The following is a 21,118-nucleotide window of genomic DNA, read 5'->3' on the forward strand; positions in this document are numbered from 1 at the left end:
GGGGAGATTTTTATCCGTTGTTCTTTTATTTCTTTTACCATTTTTTCCGCTAAAAAAGCAGAACTTATGTGTAAAAAATAAAGATAAGTAAGTTATGAAGAAAAATGTGAACCAAAAAAAAAAAGAGAGAATCTGAATGTACGTATATGTGTTCGGTCAGTCACTTTATAAGATTAAGTCCCTGAGACAGCGACGGTCCGGAGGAGCAGATGCACGGTGTTTGCTCTGAGTTTTTGAGCAAAGTTTTTCCTCTGGGCGAAAGGAGTTTATTTTACTCACCTATTTGACTTCTGAGCCATTTTTTCATCCTTTCTGCTTTCTATTCTTTATTTCCATTTACTAAGGAGGAAAAAAGAAAAATTCCGAGAATCTTTCGGATTATCGATTCCAACTCTTCAAAGGAAATGCTCTCTTTCCTTTTATTTACCATCGTACCATATCAGGCAAAGAATCAGAGAGTTTATTTGCATTTTTATGTGTAGCAATCTTCATCTGGGATAACGCATTCCCTGATACCAATGAAAGAATAAAGCTGGCTGGGGATGGCCGATTGATTTCCCAGTTTCTTATCTGTGACTGCTTTAGTTTTAAGAAGATAGAAAAACAGCTTTTGTGCGTTTCCCGATTATTATTTATTAAAATTTGTATTGAAGTGCCGTTGGTGAATAACGAATTACAGGATTCCATGATGATAAAATAGATAAATAACTTAAGTAACCGTGCCTTAGGTCTTATGGCAGAGATTCAATAGTTTCGCGACTATATGTTTTTTCTCTGAAAGAAGAGACCAAAACATCCTCAAGATTTATTCGCTTACACAGGCTTACTCGCTTTCAGTTTTGTTACACAAGGTCACACAGGCTCACTCGCTTCGAGTTTTGTCACATAATGTTACACAGGCTCACTCGCTTTCAGTTTTGTTACGCAATGTTACACGGGCCTACTCGCTTTCAGTTTTGTTAAACAAGGTCACACAGGCTCACTCGCTTTCAGTTTTGTTACACAATGCTACACAGGATTACTCGCTTTCAGTTTTGTTACATAATATTACACAGGCTTACTCGCTTTGAGTTTTGTTACACAATGTTACACAGGCTCACTCGCTTTCAGTTTTGTTACACGAGGTTACACACGCTTACTCGCTTTGATTTTTGTTTTCCTGTACATTTGCTTTTTCTTCGTTTTTGCTTCTTTTCAAAAGAGAGGAAAAAATTCTCCTTCCATTGCACAACGAGGTTCTGACCGCAGCGTCACACAGCGTTCGCAGTAGAAAACCACGCAACACGACGACGTGCCGACCGTCGGCGGTTCGTCCCAGGTTTGACGTTCGTCTAGGCAGGTTGTTTGCCTCGAGATGAAATATTTCGGGACAGTCATACTCACATAAGTCCCCGTTCACATGTGCAAGATTGGGGGTCGCTTTGGTGGTAATTACCGGCATGACAACTTTTTTCCCCTCGTAGGGAAGAAAAAGGTGGGAGAGAAGCTCATCAAAAAAAGCCCATCTTTCTTGGGGTGGATTGGAGGTCGACACCGACCTTCTCTCCCATAATCCTTTGCGCCGCGGGAACTGCTATAAGCTCCTTCGTCAACCATCTTGAATCAATCACTTCCGTTCAACCTACGTAACCAGTGACGACTTCCGGAAAGAAGGGGGGCAATACCGGCATAAACTAAAACGTCATGTGAACGGTTTGTAGCGAAATCCCCGTTACCGGGAACTTCCCGGGATGTTTTATTGTACATGTGAACGTGGCTATAGAGGGAAAATGACGGAAAAAATACTCGGGAACTATGCATATTGCGTGCATGTAGATACGCCTTTAAAGTCAGTGTCCGGGCTGATATGTGCTCTTTTGTAGGCTTTTTGAGGAGAAGGAAAAATCACAATCTGGATTACTACCACAAGCCGTTCATAAATCGCGTTAGCACTCCTCCTGAACGCTAACAGGTTTTACATTGCGGAACGTGTTGTGTATGCGTGGGCTCCTGTATTTTTGTTGTTATATTTGTTGTTATACTTTTTAGAATCATACCACAGTAAACCTCTCTGTCTCTTGCGGACACCGGTGGGCCGTTAGGGGGGGGGGGTAACCGTTAATCACTGGGTTTGAAAAATACACTTTTATCACACACGGGGTTTTACTGTAATATTGTTATCTGTCATATTTTGAAGTTAAAATGGCTAATGATTGGGTTTTTCTGTTATGTGATGGAGGTTGCCTGTTCTCTGTGAAAAATAAATAAATACTAGATTCCAAACTGTAGGACCAAGGGTTTATTTACTTCTATAAAATTTGGTGAAAATATCAGTTGTCTGAATATTGAATAGATTGCAAATCTGAAACTATTGGTTGATTGACCTTCTTGATCATTGAAGAAGATGGCCAAACTGAAATTGCTAATTGAGCTCTTCGGTAATCGAAGATGACTGTCGAGCCAAAGCTTCCGATTGATTGACAGTTTTGGTCCTTGAAAAATATTGAGCGGAGGATGTTGATTGATTCAGCATAAGGTATTGAATAAGATAGCGAAGCTGAAGCTACTGATTATACTCTTTGGCAATCAAAGACGATGGCCAAGCTGAAGCTGCTGATTGTCTGAACTTCTTCGTGGTTCGAGAAGATGATCAAGTGGAAGATGTTGATCGATTGAGCTTCGCGGTTGGCGTAGACGATGGCCAGGTTTAAGCTGCTGATTGATTGATCTCTTTGCTCCTCGCTGAGCGTACGATTTTTGAATGATTCATCTTCTTGGTCATTGAAGAAAATAGCAAAGCTGAAGCTGTTGGTTGGGATCTTTTGTTATCGAAGAAGATGGCCAAGCTGACTGAGCTTCTTGATCACCGATGATGGCCAAGAGAAATCTATCGATTGATTGAATTCTTTGGAGAAGATGAATTAATTAAAGAAGATGACCAAGCTTAACCTGCTGGTTGATTGAGCTCTATGACTCATGATGAAGTTGATCAAGCTGAAGCTGTTGAATGATTCAGCTTCGTGGGTTTATCAAAAACGAAGGCTACGCTAAAGCTACAGATGAATAGAGCTTTTAGTCTTTGCAGATAGATGGTCCATGTTGAAATCTCAGAAGTAGCTCATGAAAGCTAGTGTGTTTGCGCTCTCCAACCGGCTTCGGATGAGACAATAAATAGTGATATATTAATTACAGCTGCCTATATTTGTGACGGCCATCTCACAACGGTGAAAAGGAGGTAGACTTATCTTCGAAAATTAAACTCTATGTTCAAGTCGAACTCTAATGAAAAGACGGCCAGACAGAAGATGATTGACTCCCCTTCGTCATCATTGAAGAAAATTGCTGAGTTGACGCTGCTGATTGAGCTCTTTTGTCATCGAAGAATTTGACCAAGCGCATATTTCCCTCGGTCGGAATGTATGCAGGTAGTATGACATTTATGCGTATACAAAGAGGATGTATACAACTTCTTATCTTCGATGAGAAGCTTGGTCACCTTACCTGCCAACGGCCATACCATGCTGAAAACACCGGTTCTCGTCCGATCACCGAAGTTAAGCAGCATCGGGCGCGGTTAGTACTTAGGAGGGTGACCACCTGGGAACACCGCGTGCTGTTGGCATCACTTTAGCCGCTGTGGTGGTCGAGTGGTCACCTTACCTTCTGCATTTGGACATCTTCCGTGATGATCACGCTGAAGTTATGAAAGTGAATCAATTTACTTTTTATCGAGGACTGTTCTCTAAGAAAGCGTAATGTCAAGCTAATGTATATAATGAGCACGCAAAATCACTAACATTGCACTTGCAATACACCACATGTGGAGTTTACAAAAATGTATTGCGTGTCTTTTCCTATAGCTCTCGTCACTTTTTTTCCTTTGAGCATATTCAATAAATGAGAGTTATTAAATATCATAGGCGATTTAAACAATAAAACTGTTTCCTCGAATTTTGTTAGAAAAATACCTGGCACATTACTAACTACCTAAGATTATGCCACAAAATATTTTGTAGCATAATCTTAGGATAATATTCGTACATTACATACCAGAGAGCACGAAAAGCTTCGTAATAAAAAAACATAAAAATCATCTAGGAGTAAATGTTGATTTGGGGACACGTGACAGAGAGGTGTGGATATGATTTGTGTCACAAGCAAGATATGCCTGCCCCCAGATTCCCCCCATACCCGACCATACGTTTTATGAAGCGATCCTCATATCAGATTATGTGAAGGGGCAAATATTTGCAATGCTCCGGAGAAGGATCGTGCTTCAGGGGTCCTGACAAAGACATGCCCACAAATACCTTTAGGGCCGCTCGCTATGAACGTTATTCTTCTAGGGAACAAATCTCCAAGGTTTTAGGATTAGTAACCTTGTGCACGTATGAAGGTTCTCATCGATATGTGCTACGTACAAAGTAGTTTTGATGTTTGTAGTTGATCGTGATATTGACAAGACGGACAGCACCCGTCGGTATGAAAAAATTAGTTATGAGTGGGAATTCGATAACGAACATAGGCTGTATATGTCAACTCTGAACAATTCATATACATCAGTATGAACCTAATTCGCTTCTGAAATTACTTAAATCTTCTATCTATAGAAAAATAAATATTTTTACGGAAATTTACAGTATTTACAAAAAATGAAGGAGGTCATACGTATTTTTCTGAAAAAGACATGAACACAAATATCATGATTCTAAATATTCAATACGAGTACGTGAATTTAGAAGCAGACAGGCTTTTTATACGGTCATGTTTTGAGCTTATATAAACCATTATTTTGGAAATAGTGTAATGCACAATGGACAATCTCCGTTAATAGGCAATTTTTGTAATTGCATCAATGGGCTTCAGTGTATTTTACTGTTGATTGACGGTCACTATGCTTTGGCGGACAAAATTTTCGGTCCCGAGAGTATCCGTTATCGTAAGGTTTCATCGCATCTCGTTCTATTGTACGTGCCCCTCGTTTCCGCATGATTTTCAGGAAGTTTTCAGAAATAAAGCCTCAAAAAAGTTGAAGCGGAACCAATTACAAGTCCCTATAATGACGGAATGTGACAGTGCGAACTGCGAACTGCCACTTTTTTCTGCGAAAAGTAGTGCATACGAATTTTTTTTTAAAGACAACCGTAAAGTAAGTTACGAAATAAATGATTTGCAGCGACCCTGAAACTGACTCGTATTTCACAATGTGATAAATCTTCTCTAAAAACAGTGAAGAGCGCATTTTCAACAAGGAAAACCCTCGCTAAGTTTAATTAGTTGATTTTTGAATAAATGAACAAACGAGTTTTCACTCTCTCTGTCTCTCTCTCATTACGTGAAGACTTTTGGCATCAAATTTTGGCAATGTATAGTCGAAGTCGAAGTACCATCGATACATCTCAAAAACTGGTATTATTATTATTAACATTTAGGAAATCAAGAGAAGCACGATCAGTGGAATAGGATTTCCGATTTTTTCCCTCTTCAAGTGACCTTTTCTCCTTTAAATGTGATACAGCAGGATATCAACTATCAGACCTCCATGTACAATCCGTCTTACTAGCGTCTTCTGGCCCCATGCCGTCGCCAAACTTCGTTTAGTTTGTTGACAATTTGCCGAGATTTACAGGGGAATGCGTTAATTTTCATTTTTAATTGAATAAGGTAATGGCTATTTACCGATGAAAAATTACATAATAAATGATAAATAAGAATTATTCACATAATTTTCTTAACGATACTTTTATTCTTAGACTTATTTTCCCCTTGATAAATGTTGATAACGTATAGTACATACCAAACATTTCCGTTATGTATAAAGTGCATTACAATTCAGCAGTACTTCATTTATGCATGAAGCACTGATCTGTGGCAAGAGGTCCCAAAATATGAGTAGGAGCAGATTTGGTATTAAAATGGTGTTTTTGGTGGTATGGCGGGGGTAGGAAGTGATCATTTATAGAACTCCGGCCGGCTTTGTTATCTGCCCTAAACATCCACCACATTAGCCAAATATAATCCTGATTCTACTGTATTTTTTTTCTCTACTCGTCAAACAGTAGCGATGGGTAAAATACAAATAATGCTGGAATAAGTTCGTGTTCATAAGGTGACTAATGGAGAGTCTCGATAGAAGTAATATAGGGTATGTATAGATATATTGTATGTGCGATTTTTTTAACCCCTTCAGCAGCATTGGTGAGACACCGCGGCTTCTTCAAACCCTCTTATTTCAGCATCGACGAGCCCAAATATTTTGTGAAGTGGATTTTTCAATGGAACACTTCTGGTGTAAGAACACCTGCTGAAAATTATAAGAAAGTCTACTCCATAAAAATCGATATGACCATTTGAAGAAATTTTAACGATTTCTGCGGTGGATTGAAGGTTTAAATAATTGAATGCGTATCTACCATCCACTCTAGTCCGAGATATCTCGCTTCTGTACGGGAAGGAGTTAAATGATTTTGGATAATACGCATGTGTAATATTTATGTCTTGTGATATTCGTAATATGAAGTTTGATTATATATTAGCAAATTAGCATGGTATATAGGTTGTACATGTTATCAGAAATGTGATCTGGATGGTATATTGCAGTTGTATTGCATGTATCACATGTTTTGCATAATGTATATGTTTAGCGGTGTATTAACAAGCCCTTTCCTATATTGAATCTGTGTTGCATCACGTATTCTTAAGTTTTAAAAAGTACCCATATATATTTTATAATATCCATGACATGATATTTTCCATATAATATCCATGACTGATTTTATATTTACAAATGTATATGGTATTTAAGTTGTGCGCGTCACTACAGATGTGTTCTGGACGGAATTGTATTTGTATTTTTTGTGTGTATTATTATCCAACGTGGACATTGATGTTCCCAGATTCCCTCTGACACGCTGTCCATACGTTTATATGCTTGTATATATGCTCATAATAACTTGTATAACTGTTTTTCGTGGGCCCCATTCGTGGCCTGCAAGCGATGTGCGTCTGTGCACCTGCCCATGTTCCCTAAAATGTGATGGTCTCCAGGATTCTGGGCATTGTCCGACCGAGACGGGCAATCAAACTTGAACTAGGCTCACGAAATGTTTCTCCAAGATCAAAGGCCGATGTAGAAGTCTAGGCAATGTAATTTTCCGCATTCAAATGAAAACGAAAGTTTCACACACCTACCAGAAGAGCTCAAGCACTCTTATATTTTTTGTCAAATGAGATGCAAAACCAATTTGCCCGTGTGTGGATCACAAATTTCAAAGAAATATGGAAGTCTTCAAATATGATAAAAAAGAAGTACACGTGTAGAAGGAAGATCAAAAGGAGATTCCGGCATAAATATAGAAATACGTATATGTGTTTGTATGTGTGGGAACCTCCTGTTTTGTTTATGCAAGTACGTCCAAGTCCATCTGGATAGAATGTATAGAGCGTCATCAGCAAAACACATTTCTCCGTGCTAGAAATCACGTCACGTATACCGGAGAGCGTTGTATATCACTGGAAACAAAAAAAATAATATATAAATAATAATAAAGAAAAGAATAAAGGGGGAAAAAATCCTTGTTTTCTATCTTGACGTGCACTTAGGGGTATCATCTTTACAGGAATGGGACGCGTGCTTCAAATGCTGATCCCTTTAAAACCTAGGAGCAAAGTTGCCTCCTCACACTCGCATTTCGGAGGCAGTGGGGGTGGTTCACGTTGCAGTGGCGTAAGCTCCCACTACTACTGGTCGTAGGGAATGCATATACGGACCCTTTTCTCTCTCTCTCTCAAGGAATTCAATGTATGGAATTCGTCGTCGTCGTCTTTTCCATTTTATCCTGTGTCTTCGACCTCTTTCTTCTCTCCTTTTATAAAGCTGCCACCTCGACTCAAGTCCTCGTGTTCGTGTCCTACGGCTTTGTCTGGCTAAGGGATAGAATAAAATGAAAGGAAAAAAAATTGATGGAAGATCACTGCTTGGAAGTTTGTTTGTTTCTTGGTCGAGAAATATAAAAAAACCGGGATATAGATTGGAAAAGTTGTGAATCACACGACAAGAAATGCTATTCGTGTGTGCGGTATCACTCGTAACCCTTTCCGTGAAACAAAAATACTTTTTGGTTTTGTTTTAAATAGAATCGAAAATGGAAGAGAGTATTAGTATAAGTGAAATAATGTGTTAATATGAAAAAATATTTTAGTATAATGTGTTATAAAATTAATGAGTAAATATATAAGTTCTTACACTATACCAGGGGAGCAGAACCGTTTCAGTCCGTGGTCAGATATGTGTCATTTCGGCCACTCCTGAAACCAAGGATTAAGATTATTTTCACTGTTTATAAATATTTTGATAATTATGACTAATTAAAATAATTAATTACAGTACCGTCCCCCATCCTCGAAAATATCTTGCATTTCAACGACTGTACTGCGCGCTTTAATACATATATAGATTTATGGTATGTGTAATGAAATTTAGAAATTTGTGAATAACCCTGAATTGTAATCGATTTCTCATGTGCTTTGCATATGTTTCCCCGCCTCCATTTCATGTTCAGATTTTCTTTTTTTCTCTCGATAATTATTTCACTTTGTGTTGCGTATATTATAATCCGTTATGTAATTTTTTCCCACAAATTGTTAAAGACCATCAGCAAAACAATGAAATTGATCAATGGATACCTAAATTACAGTCACATATATAGAACTTTAACGTTCGTCACCTACTTATGCATTTTTGCTTTGTTTTTCGTGAATTACCTTTTAATCTGTTGTGACTTGCAGTATTGGTGGTTTTTCTGAAATTTCAGTGGAAGTTGGTTATTTTGATGTCATGCATTTTTTATTTTATGGCCGTAATTGACAACTTTGCGTACCTTTCAAGGTTTTTCTCTTTTGGTAATAATTGGCGGTGTCTCGAGTGGATACCGATTTACCGTATATTTATGAAGTAAATATGGTCAGCTTAGGTGTATATCGAATTTATATATTTTGAACTTTTTCTTCCGGAAAATATTCGCAGCATAATTAAACACCTTGCCGGGCAGCACTTGGCTCTCGCGGGACGGAGCTTGTGCAGTGTGCACCCGTGCTATATACCATGTATTATTCTCACACTTCAATTGCTATTGGATTTCCTGGGTAGTTCAGGTCCATAAAGGAAAAAAAGAATTTTAAACTCGTTAATAAAATCATATTATTCTCATAAAATCTCAGAAATATAATAATCGATTAAATTTCAGGACATTATATCCTCCAACCGGCATTACATTTCATATATGCTTTCTGTAAAAATCTGGTTTTGTCCGATGTCACGTGTTCTCAAGAGAATATAAAACTCTTATTGTTAAATACATTGTATATATATATTTGATCCTTGTTTTTCATGATAATTCAATTATAGGATATATTCTTGATCTTAATGAAATTCGAATACGATCAAAGACTGAAGAATTTTGATTGAGAACAAGTCAAATGGGAATATACTGGAAAAAAGCAATCGAAAAACGAGACTGCAAAAATGTATGATTGGTTTTACATGTTTTTTTTTAATCATTTTGAAATGATTCCATTTTGAATTCATTTCTGTCGTTACTCATTGTTAAAAGTTCTCAAGAACCACAACAAAATGATGAAAAAAATTGAACGTTTAAAAATATTATTTCAAATATTAAATGCTTGAGATAAAGATCAGAGACGCATTTTGCCACCTGTGAGCTACACGATTTTGCCGTCTTTCTCCCACGCTTTCCTAATTTTCTGGGCAACTCATTCCTCAAATTTGCTACCATAAGCTATCATAGCCAGCACCTCCTGGAGATAGGAAGCCTCTATACTGTTTGCCATAAACGTCATTCAGACTTCCTAGCAAGTTTGCCTTATTTTGAATCACAGCATCCTATTTCGTTTCTTCTTATTTTGGCGTAGAATCTTCCTGATTAGCTCACAAATACAGCATAGTGATTGGATGTGGGGCATAGAAATCGTCAATCCTGAGCCCGGTTATTTCTTTTCCTCACAATGATGATACTGGCACGAGCAGGAAAATTTTTTTCCCCCGAACATATTCTGAGGGAAAATGGACTACTTACTGACGTCACAAGCAGACTGCCGATGCCTTCTATCTCTAGGAGGTGCTGGCATAGCGCACACCCCTATAAATACGCCTCAGTGTCTCTGAGTGACATTTTTGGTCACTCCCATGCTCACACACTATTTAGGTCATTCGTTTGGTCATTAACATATTTGTACACTGTTGTGGCCTCTCACATTTTTCTACACTCGTTTGGTCACTCCACTCCAATACTCGTGCACTATATAGGTCACTCGGTCATTCACATACTTGTTCACTGTTTTTATCACTTTCACGCTCACACATTCTCTAGGTCGCGTTTTGGATTTCTCCAATGCTCACACGAGTTCAAGGTCCCTCTCTTCACCACTCTCATGCTCACACACACACTCTCTGGGTTACTTTTTCGGTTGCTTTCATACCCTCACACTCTCTAGATCAGTCACTTACCTGATTCCTTACTCTCTAGGTCACTTTTTACCATGCTTGCATAGCGCGCACACACACACACACACACACACACACACACACACACACACACACACACACACACACACACACACACACACACACACACACACACACACACACACACACACACACACACACACACACACACACACACACACACACACACACACACACACACTCTAGGTCAATCTTTTGGTCACTTACGTACCTGAAAAATATTTTGCCCACTCACATGCTTACGAACTCTGTACAGTGGTTTGACCAATGTATAGTGTTCGGTCCACTTGTTTGATAATTCAATGAACCAGTTCCTCACTAACTAGAGGGAGGCGTATCTGTGGTTTTCCCACCTGGGAATGGGGTGGCAGTATAAATATTTTGCGACCATTCATCCTCGAAACGCCCACATACGTTACTGCAAGCCGGACAATCATGCATCTGCATTTTTTTTTTTTTTTTTTTTGTGCAAGCATGCTTGAGAGTCTGTACGAGAATTTTTCGAAACATCGTGATTGGACAAGCGACTTGAGCGAGTCCGATAACGCAAGCGTGCTTAGCCCCGCGTTTCCACAAGCATAACTATGCGGTTGTCCGTGTCAGTCTTCATGTTTTCATGAGCTCTGGTGCCGAAATGAGCGAATGAGTGTCTTAATGACCAATTGGGAAAGTCAGTGAGGAAATGAGTGAATCAATGAACAAAAAAAAAAAGTCATTGGCCAAGTGAGCAAATGAGCAAATTTTCAACTAAGTGAAAGAGCAAGTAGGTTGAGCAAGTTGGTTAATCATTCACTCTTTTTCACTACGCCAGTCACTCTATCTCTCACTAAGTCGCTCACTCTATATATATCACTGGGTCTCTCTACTATCTATCTACTCTCTAACACTACTATCACTCATTTATATGTTCAATTGCTCAGTGACTTGCTAATTCACTCCCTCGTGTGCTCACTTGCTGACTCACTCATTTGCTCATTTACTCACTCTTTCTCACTGGCTTGCTCATTCACTCTTACTTGTGGATTTTCAAGTATTACGCCAGCAAATTTTTAGCCATTTTGACCCCCCCCCCCGAATCCTAACGCATATTGGTGGGATCAGAGACGTACTAATAATCAACAAGATAAAACAATAATAATCAACAAATTGAAACGCTGTCCCCCCCCCCCACCCAAATTCCTCAGTTTTTTGAATTCGAATATCTTAGTGAATATTACACTCAAAAATTGGAGTTTTTCTTGCTATCATCAGGAGAGACATGAATGAATGAAGGCCAGTACTTCGCCACTGAACTTATCCTGTTGCCGAGATCTCTTTCAGCCGAGTTTCGTGGCAAAGTTCGGGACACATCAGGAGAGACAGGGTAACATTTCCTTATTGGGTTTGGGGGCACACTGGACGGACTGCATAATTTTTTCCATTTTGATAACTATAGAACTCTTTGAAACATGAATGCCATATCTGTGTGACTACTACAACGTCTTTGTAAATGTTTTTCTATTTCGAAGCATGCCTTTAGGATCAACGGTTCGCCAGTAAAAATGGCATACCCCCCCCCCCCTTTGTTTGCTAGGCACCCTGTATATATTTATATATAGTTGCGAAACATTGTTTCAGAGTGGACTGTAAACATCTTCGTCCAGACCTCAGACAGTATTTGAGTATTTCTCAATTGGTCATGTGGAGTGAAGTTATTGCTGGAATTTGTACTTTCTTTTTTATACTTCATGGTCAGAGCAATAAAGAAACCAAAAAGAGACGGCGACAGATTTATGCCAGACCTGAAGCTAGACGACGGAGCAAGCTTTGGAAGTTTCGCAACGATGTCGCCAAATGGCTTCGAAACTCTGTCGCTCATGATTAAAAAGAGAAATATGGTGAAAAAAATACCGTATTTAGGCAATAAATCCCTTCATCGATTAGTTGCACTGCCATGCCTCGATTTCTTACCAGAACAGATTCCTATACAGGCTATCCCAAATTGTTTGCACGGCAGATGTCTCTGCAACCGTTGACATTAGAGAAACAACATACGAAAAATTTTCAAATGACTTGCCATTACTTGAAAATTCTGTAACGTGCAGTTACTAAAACGTTCATTTGTGAGGGGGCCGTATGTAGAGGAAGAATAAAGACATTGACTTTTTATAAAAAGTGTGCTAAAACTTTCAATAATTGAAATGCGAATCCAGCTCTGGAAAATCATTTGCAAAAAATTCCATATTTTTAAATGCAATACTCATCGATTGAATATATAGTATATAAAATCACTATGCTTTGGCAACTTATAACTGGCAGGTTTTCACAGACTCAAAAGTAGCCATTTTTATGAACTGTCCACAAATGGAATGAGCACAACATCAATTTACTTTTGCTTTCACAATAGATAATGACCACATTTTTTTTTTTTGATAATTAAAGAATTTTTGAGATTTTGAATTAAATTTACGTTTTGCAATTCGTTCATCACACCCTGAAATCACTGGCGATAAATGCTGAAAACTTCAAACAAAAATATCTACGTTAACATTGCATTTAAAAACATGCAATTTTTTGCAAATGACAGAGTGGGATCTACGTTTCACTTATGGAAAGTTTCAGCTAGCAAAGTCTACATAAAAAGACCATTTTTTTTTTCTATTTCTTATTCATACGAACTATTGAGAAAAAAGAACCGCACGTCATTTGGAAACTTTTTGAAATTTAAAATATGTTTATGCTGAGATATCCGTTGTGGAAACAATTTCACACAGCTGTATAGTTGTAAAACATTATTTCAGAATAGTTTGCAACACTTCCTACGTCCAGAGTGTTTCTGAAGTGGCCACGCCCAGTGAAGTTATTGCAGGAATCAGTGCTGAGAAAACATTGTTTTATTCCTACACCATAGTGTCAGAGGAATGAAGAAAATTAGGCGACGACAGACTTATGTCAGACATAGAAGTCGGAGAAGGTGGTATAAATTTCACAAAAGGATGTCGCCAAGTGATTTTGAATATCCGCCGATTATCATTGGAGATGTAATATAACGGAAAATCACCACATTTATCTGATCAATTCTTCCATCAATTACGTTAGCTATCACATTGCTTGCCATCGAAAGATTCCTATACAAGTCTCGTGTGTGTGTTACGGCCAAAGCCTGAAATCGGCCAGTTCGTGAATTGGCCAATTTCATTGACCAGTCAATGCCCGAATTTCGTGCTGCTGCCAGCCAGTTCGAAAAATGGCTGGGGGTGATCAGCCAAAGTGACAAAAGTCTTACCACAGAGAGCAAGAGGACTACAACGGTAAAATCTTAAATCATTACACTTCACTCATAGTTAAAAAAAATGATGGCAGATGGCAGCATTACACAGAAACAAACTGCACATTATGTTCACAACACGTAGGCCTACATGCACATTCCGGCATGTGCCAATTCGTTACAAATTACGTAGAAGAATGTGTACAAAGTACGTGTAGGTTTACTAGTAGTAGCCAAAGAGACAAAAAAGACATGATTTGAGGTCATCGCCAAGTTGGCGTATTTTCCGTGATAATTATGACCCCCTTAGCTATGACGACCCTAATGATCAAATGAATAGGATTATCGATATCTCAAATAAAATGTCATTTTATGATACGAATACTAAACCTTTCTTTTCATCTTTTGTATCATTTATTACCATCATCCTTCATATATAAGTTCAAAGAGATGAGTCCGTAGAACAAATAAAAAGTCTGGGAACAGCTCTGCTTAAACCCAAGACCTCACTCGTGTCAAGCCTGGCCCAATAGTCATTTGCAAATATTTGCTTCCATTATTTGTTTTCCCCCGATACAAAGAAGCAGCAGCGGCATAGGCAAGCTGCACACTGACCCGGCTTGTCCCAATATTTCTTGGTGAATATTTGCTTCCATAACATTCTCCATGTTGTGAGTGTTGGCCTTCTTCGAGAAATGTGTGTTGCCAGACGAACTGGAAGATCGGAAATGAAAGCCACACCTTTAACTTAGGTTGGAAGCTTGAAAGTACTCGACCAACTCTTCCAATACCTTACGGCCTCCAACATTTGACGATCATTGCCAATAGGCGAGTGATCACACTACTTTCCCCATGACCACCCATGAAACGTATTGAGCCAGGTTTGTCACAAGGATGGCCTTGCCTTTAGGCAATGATATTTTAAAAATCACGTATTTTTCTCCTGTTTTACATAATGTGTAATGAATTTCAATCGTTCTATCATCGGTGATACGAATTCAAGAATTTTGGCATTTATCGAAAGAGTATAAACGTTACGCAATCAATCCAAGCATTCAATATGATACTTCAATTCCGTGGCTGAAATGATTGGCATTATGTTATTAAAAACTGTGCGCTGAATTTTATTTTGACGACACACAACTTTAGTACAGGGTGATTATAAAAAAACTATCCCGACATATGGGCCCCTGACTATCATACCATTCACAGAAACTGAATGAAATTTTGACGTAAGGTATTTTGAGGTATGCGCTCAAGAATGATATGGAAAACAACAGTGCCACTCTAACAGTTACGGTTACAGTGAGAAAATTTCGAAAATATCAAATGGCAACACCAAGTTTTTTGTATTGGAATGTGATCTCCATTGTGAAAAACCCTAAATAGCGTTCGAACGGCAACTGGAGCATGAAAATCACCGGCGGTAGATAGGCTAAAAGTGAGGACAACCAATAAGGACAGAGAAGCAGCATAAAATAAAGCATTTTATTGTGTTTCACAAATTTTCCACCTGACCTTGAGGAGGACTAATCAGGCTGGGATCTCAGCCGAAGTGTGACGAATGAAACGAACATTAATGCTCTGGTGCACGGCAAAGTCCTTTTTACTTTTTCCTTGCCTAGCTCCGGGCATTTTCGTGCCATTCCAACGCTATTTAGTGTTTTTCAGTATGGAGATCGCATTCCAATACAAAACACTTGGTGTTGCCATTTGATATTTTCGAAATTTTCTCACTGTAACCGTAACTGTTAGAGTGACACTGTTGTTTTCCATATCATTCTTGAGCGCATACCTCAAAATACCCTATGCCAAAATTTCATTCAGTTTCTGTGAATGGTATGGTAGTTAGGGGCCCATATGTCGGGATAGTTTTTTTATAATCACCCCGTATATCGTCTTGCCTAAAATATTTATTGCTGCCCAGCGACGGTGGCAAGTAGATGGGTTTTTTTTCCCGTCCTATTAATCTTTTACTGAAGGAGTTATTTAAGTATTATGGGGAGGGGGGGGGGGGGGTCCCGATTTTCTTACTTTTAATGACAATGGGGGGGGGTAAGGTGTGTGAATAATGCTTATAGCATCAACCCCGCTTTATACAAATATGAAATGTTCTTGATGACATCTTAACCGGCGCGCAAAAAACGAAAAAAAAAAAAAACACCTTTCACTAGTTTGTGGGCACCTGAACTAATATTCTCCCTATTGAGAAGTCCCCTTCAGAGCAATACCTTCTAGAGAGACCTTCTGCTCTAGAAGGTATTGTTCAGAGCCACTTTAGTGATCTCTAAATGTTTTGCGGATCCAAGTCCTCGGAACTGTGCCACGCGTCTCTGAAGTGATTCATCGATCAGCACATCGGGGCAGTATATTTATATTTTATCGCAATTGTCGTTTTCTACTGTTCTTTTTGGGTTGCTGTATTTTTGATAGAGTATAGATATATATTCGGCATCCATATTCTTATGGAATTTTTTTTTAACCACCTCGTTAGACATTTCGTAACTATTCCCGATATATATTCACGTAACTATTCCCGATATATATTCACGTAACTATTCCCGATATATATTCAAGAGCTGAAATCGTAACCAATTTCTGTAATGAAATTGTCTCCAACTTAAACAGGATTGCAGCATGTGCAAATGAATGGAGCATGACGTTTAGCATTGATAAGTGCACGGTCGCTCATTTTGGTTCGAACAACCCACGGTTCTCTTACGAGTTGAATGGTGTCACTATCCCGGATGCAACTAGGGTCACCGATTTGGGAATTCTCATTGACGAGCGACTTAGGTTTTCTGAACATTGTTTGGCGGTGGTCAAAAAATCGAATAGAATGCTTGGTCCCATTTTCAAAAAGGTCTCTTCGCGTTCTCCTAAAGTCATTCTTCCGCCTTTTCGAGGCTTAGTTCGCCTGGACTGGAGTATGCTGTAAGGTTTTGGAGACCATACCTACAGAGGGGCATAGAATTGGTTGAAGGGGTGCAAAGAAGAGCTACGCGTGTCCTTGTTGGCACACAGGGCTTGAGTTATGAAGAGAGACTTCATTTTTTTGAATATGTTTACATTAGATGAACGTAGGTGTCGAGGAGATATGATCGAAGTGTTCAAAATTTTCAATGGGATGGATAGGATGGACCATGAACTTTTAGTACACCGCCAATCGACTGCTTTTACAAGGGGACACCAGTATCGATTGGTGAGGGACAATGCAAGGTTATGGTGTCGCGGTTAATTTTTTTCTAATAGGGTTGTTAATAAATGGAATAGCTTACCCCCGGAGGTAGTAAATTGTAACACAATTGACACGTTTAAATCACACGATTCCCTGGACGGATCATACTGGTCCCTTGGTAATACGTGTGGATCACGTTATTTAAAAAAAAAAAAAAAGAAATATGACAAACATATTGGGGTAAATCGAGAAGCTATCCATTCTTAGAATAAGACAACCATAAGTATTCTTTATGGACATTGTATAATATTTTATCATGTGTATATATTGTTTATAATTTGTGTTAATTGCATTTTTAATTGGGTTGCTGTTTTGTTTTTTTTTTTAAATATATGACATCCATATTTTTATGGGCATCTTTTTATCAGCCACCTCGTTGGGCATTTTGCCTGTTGTGGCGTTGTATTTGTATTTGTAATTTCTGTAAATGATTTTCGTTGCATAGAAACGGCCACAAAAACGTTGCACTTTTGAGAATGTGTATTCTGTCACAAAGATTTCCAAGTAAACATTTAATGCGAGTCTTTAAAATATAGTGGAATGTGTGAATTACTGTTATCAGTGACGTATTTACGGAGGGGGCTATGCTTAGGACGGCCAGTTCGAAGGAGGCGGAATTTTATCTCGTCAAGCTGACGAAAAACAATTATAATCTGAACATAGATACAAAAGAGCTCTAATATCTAACCAATTATACCTTATATGCTACAGTAAATGCAATAAATATCGGTTATTATGTGTATTTGTCAATCGTGTGTGTGTTGGTAAGTTTGCTAAATGTATAGCTTCTTACGGTGATTACGCATAATACCCAAGGGGCGTTGGTAAATTTGATAAATACTGAAAACATAATGACTGTTACCCCTTGATTACGGATTTTCACTTCTCTAATGCTGCCAGTATATATGCATAATAGTTTATTCCTTTATAATGATTTGCCACTTTTCAATCCTCTAGTAATTGAAGAAAGCGGCAGTGCCGGGTATTATAGCTACTATAATGATAAAATACATACATGAACATCATATCAAATAATATAACTTATCATATTTGCCAATAATCCGTCGCTTGGGTATTGTGCATAATCTATGGTAAAAGTGATTAATTTAGTTATATTTATCAAAATGCTTTTCAAGTATGCATATTAACCAGTTATTGTGCGCAAGTCAGTGCTGATATTGATTCTACTTCATGATAACCAGTTATTATGCATAACAACCGCATCTATCACATTCACCGTAACACATGCATTATAAGCAAGAATAATTCGAAGAGGAGAGGTATAAAAAAACACAGAAATGCTTTTCCCCCTTAAACAAATTATCAAAGCACAATAACAGAATTAATTGTTCTTTTAAAATTCCCATTAGTCGTCCCAAAAACCAAGGGAAGAACCAAGATCGTTTCGATTAGTTTCTTCCACACAAATGTCCAAAAAAATAAAAAAAACCCATCTTATTTATTTACAACGCGTCTTGTTAAAACATCTCAATTAGTAACAAATCACCCAACGGAGAAGTGATTTTCAATAAAAACAACAAAAACAAAATTCTCAGTATGATGCTGATTAGAGGAGTAGGAAAAACAGGAGAATGACGAATCCCCGCCTCCGTAGGAAAAATAGGAGATAGGGAGGTGAAATAAAGAACTCTGAGCTAATGATTCATTTGATTAAATAGTATGTTTTACGAGACATTACTATAAAAAAAACGGGGATTTTCTATTCCATGTCGGATCCATCTTGGGGGGAAAAAAGGGGAAAATAATTTAAATTTTTGAGAAAAGAATAGAAAAAAAAAAATAAATAAAGAGAAGGAAAATTACCATTTTCAATCTGAAAAGCCTTATTTTAAATACTTCTACAAGATCTCGGAGAACGGAAATCACCTCTCTCTTACTCACTCACTCATTCACTAAGTGGGTATGATCACATTTTTGCATTCATTTCCTTTTTTGTCGTTTTGGATGTACTTTTACCTGCCTAAATTACGTAAAAATCCATTAATGATGTCTGTAGTAATGCATTTTTAATTTTTTTTTCTTTCGAATTTTATTTTGATTTTTTTTTTCTTCTTTTATTATAGTATGATTCTTTTCTTATTCATGTTTTCACAAGACTAATGTCTTCAGGAATTACATGTCTAGAGATCGCGTATTTGTTTGAAATGAGAGAGAGAGGATATTTTTCAATAAGAGGATATACTTATTTAATCAATATAATTCGTGGCGTATAAGATTCGTTTCCTGGATGTCATTGCTCTTTCCGGTTGTCTTCGATATGTTTTATTTTTATACTTTGTATTTGTGCGATTAACATTTTGATGATTTTGAGGGCTATGAGGTTTGATGTGAGTGAAGAGCGTTTAAGAATTCAATACCGAAGAAGTTCTTTAAATAACGAATTCTGTTTATAAACTTGAGTCATTAAACTCAGTGCTGATAGTGGTTCTATTTCAGGGTTTAGAGGAGACATCTTCAATCATTCACACACGGTGGGCCAAATTGAAACTTCCCAAGAAGCCCGCGGGCTACCAACTCACGTAATTCAATGACATCTTAATAGAAGGGAACCCTTAGTTAAACAGGGACAAAAATAATTGACAAAAATAATAAGACTTTTATTTTCTCTGAAATTACTTATGTTATCACTTATGTTATCAAATAATTTTTTCTAGCTAATTCTGGAAAAGTTTTTGATTAATTATTGAATAAATAAACTAGTTCTGAGATTAATTTTAATCTGAAATCAATTCATATCGTTCTTTAATTTTTTTTGTTTTGGTAATTCTGTGAAATGTTATTTTCTTTTTCTCTCTATATATCTTGAAATAATTTCTTTCGCAAATTATGCAATAATTCTTAGATTAAGAAATAAATTCTAAATTTCTTTCAGAAATTTCGAAATTAATTTCTCTCAATGATTTATGAACTTATTTTCTGCACTAATTCTCAAGTTATTTGCTTCAAAAATTATTTCTTTCAGTAATTCTGAATTAACGTCGTCTTGGAAATTATCTATTTCACCAATTCCGAAATTAGAATTAATCGTTTTTCAATGTTTTCAACCATTTTTCGAAAATGATCGGCGGGCCACGACAAAAAAACTCCCCCGTTGAAGACACCCCCAGTTTAAAGAATAGTGCATTTGAATTGATGTTCAATCCCATGGGTAGGTAAATATTTTTTTTTTTACGAGGTGGTTGTTCTATTCTGAGAAAAGTTTTCACTATTTTATACTTTTATATTAGTTGAGAATTAAATATAGTAAAGTGTTTATCTCCCTCCATCGAGAAACGTAGTTTGTTGCAGAGTTCAACAGCTCGTCCATGGACTGATACCCGGTATGTGGCAGTTTTTCCTGGTCCACGAAGCATATCATCTAACTCACGTAGCCGCTGGATAATTTTATATTTAATAAATGAAAAATAACTCTATATTAGCATTTTTAATTCTGTTTCAGCCGTCAACGATTTTGTAAATTGTTTTTAGATCTATGTGTTATTAGGTCGAATTTCCCATTTTTGCCGGTTCGCATATCATTTCTTATATTTTCTGCGGGGTCCTCAAATTATTTCGCATATCTGTCTTTACTATAAAAAAGGGGATTTCGCATATCTGTCGCATATATTCTTTTATTTTTTCGTCGGTTCCTAAATTATTTCTTGTATTCTTTGTCCGTCCTTAAACTATTTCCCCTATTAATTTTTTTCTCTCCTCGGTCCTTAAATTATTTTACCCATTCATGCTTTTTTTGCCAGTCCACAAATACGAGTCAAACGCAGTCCCGAGGGATGGGGTCGGTGGTTGGTCTCCCGTTAGCGAGGGACAATGCCTGCTCATTCGTAAGAATGAAACTATCAAAAACACATTTTAATGCAGATAAAGTGTCAAATTCATACAATTTTTATAACTTGACCGAGCAAAATATGGGAATTCGTTATAACGAGAAGTCCGCTATAACAACAGTGTTCCTCGTGATTATGAACTGTCGTTATAACAGAGTTTTACTTTAATTTCTACTATTTAAATATTTTTTCCGTATACTCGCAAATTTCTCGAACTCGTAGGGAAAATGGGAAAAAAAAGTTCTTTTCAAAAACAGAATGAGAGA

The 21,118-nt window shown here is 37.5% G+C and overlaps 1 non-coding gene across 1 annotated transcript; it reads left to right on the forward strand.

Annotated features, from left to right (window-relative positions):
* The first annotated feature begins 3,482 nt into the window (after positions 1 to 3,482).
* Positions 3,483 to 3,601, forward strand: LOC149088157 (5S ribosomal RNA). The gene has a single exon (XR_016195446.1). It is a non-coding gene; the product is annotated as a 5S ribosomal RNA (ribosomal RNA).
* The last annotated feature ends 17,517 nt before the right edge of the window (positions 3,602 to 21,118 follow it).

Source organism: Pholcus phalangioides, unplaced genomic scaffold (assembly GCF_987345545.1).
Source record: "Pholcus phalangioides strain wild (caught in Gottingen) unplaced genomic scaffold, Ppha-v1.0 ptg000003l_1, whole genome shotgun sequence".
NCBI classification, from domain to species: Eukaryota; Metazoa; Arthropoda; class Arachnida; order Araneae; family Pholcidae; genus Pholcus; species Pholcus phalangioides.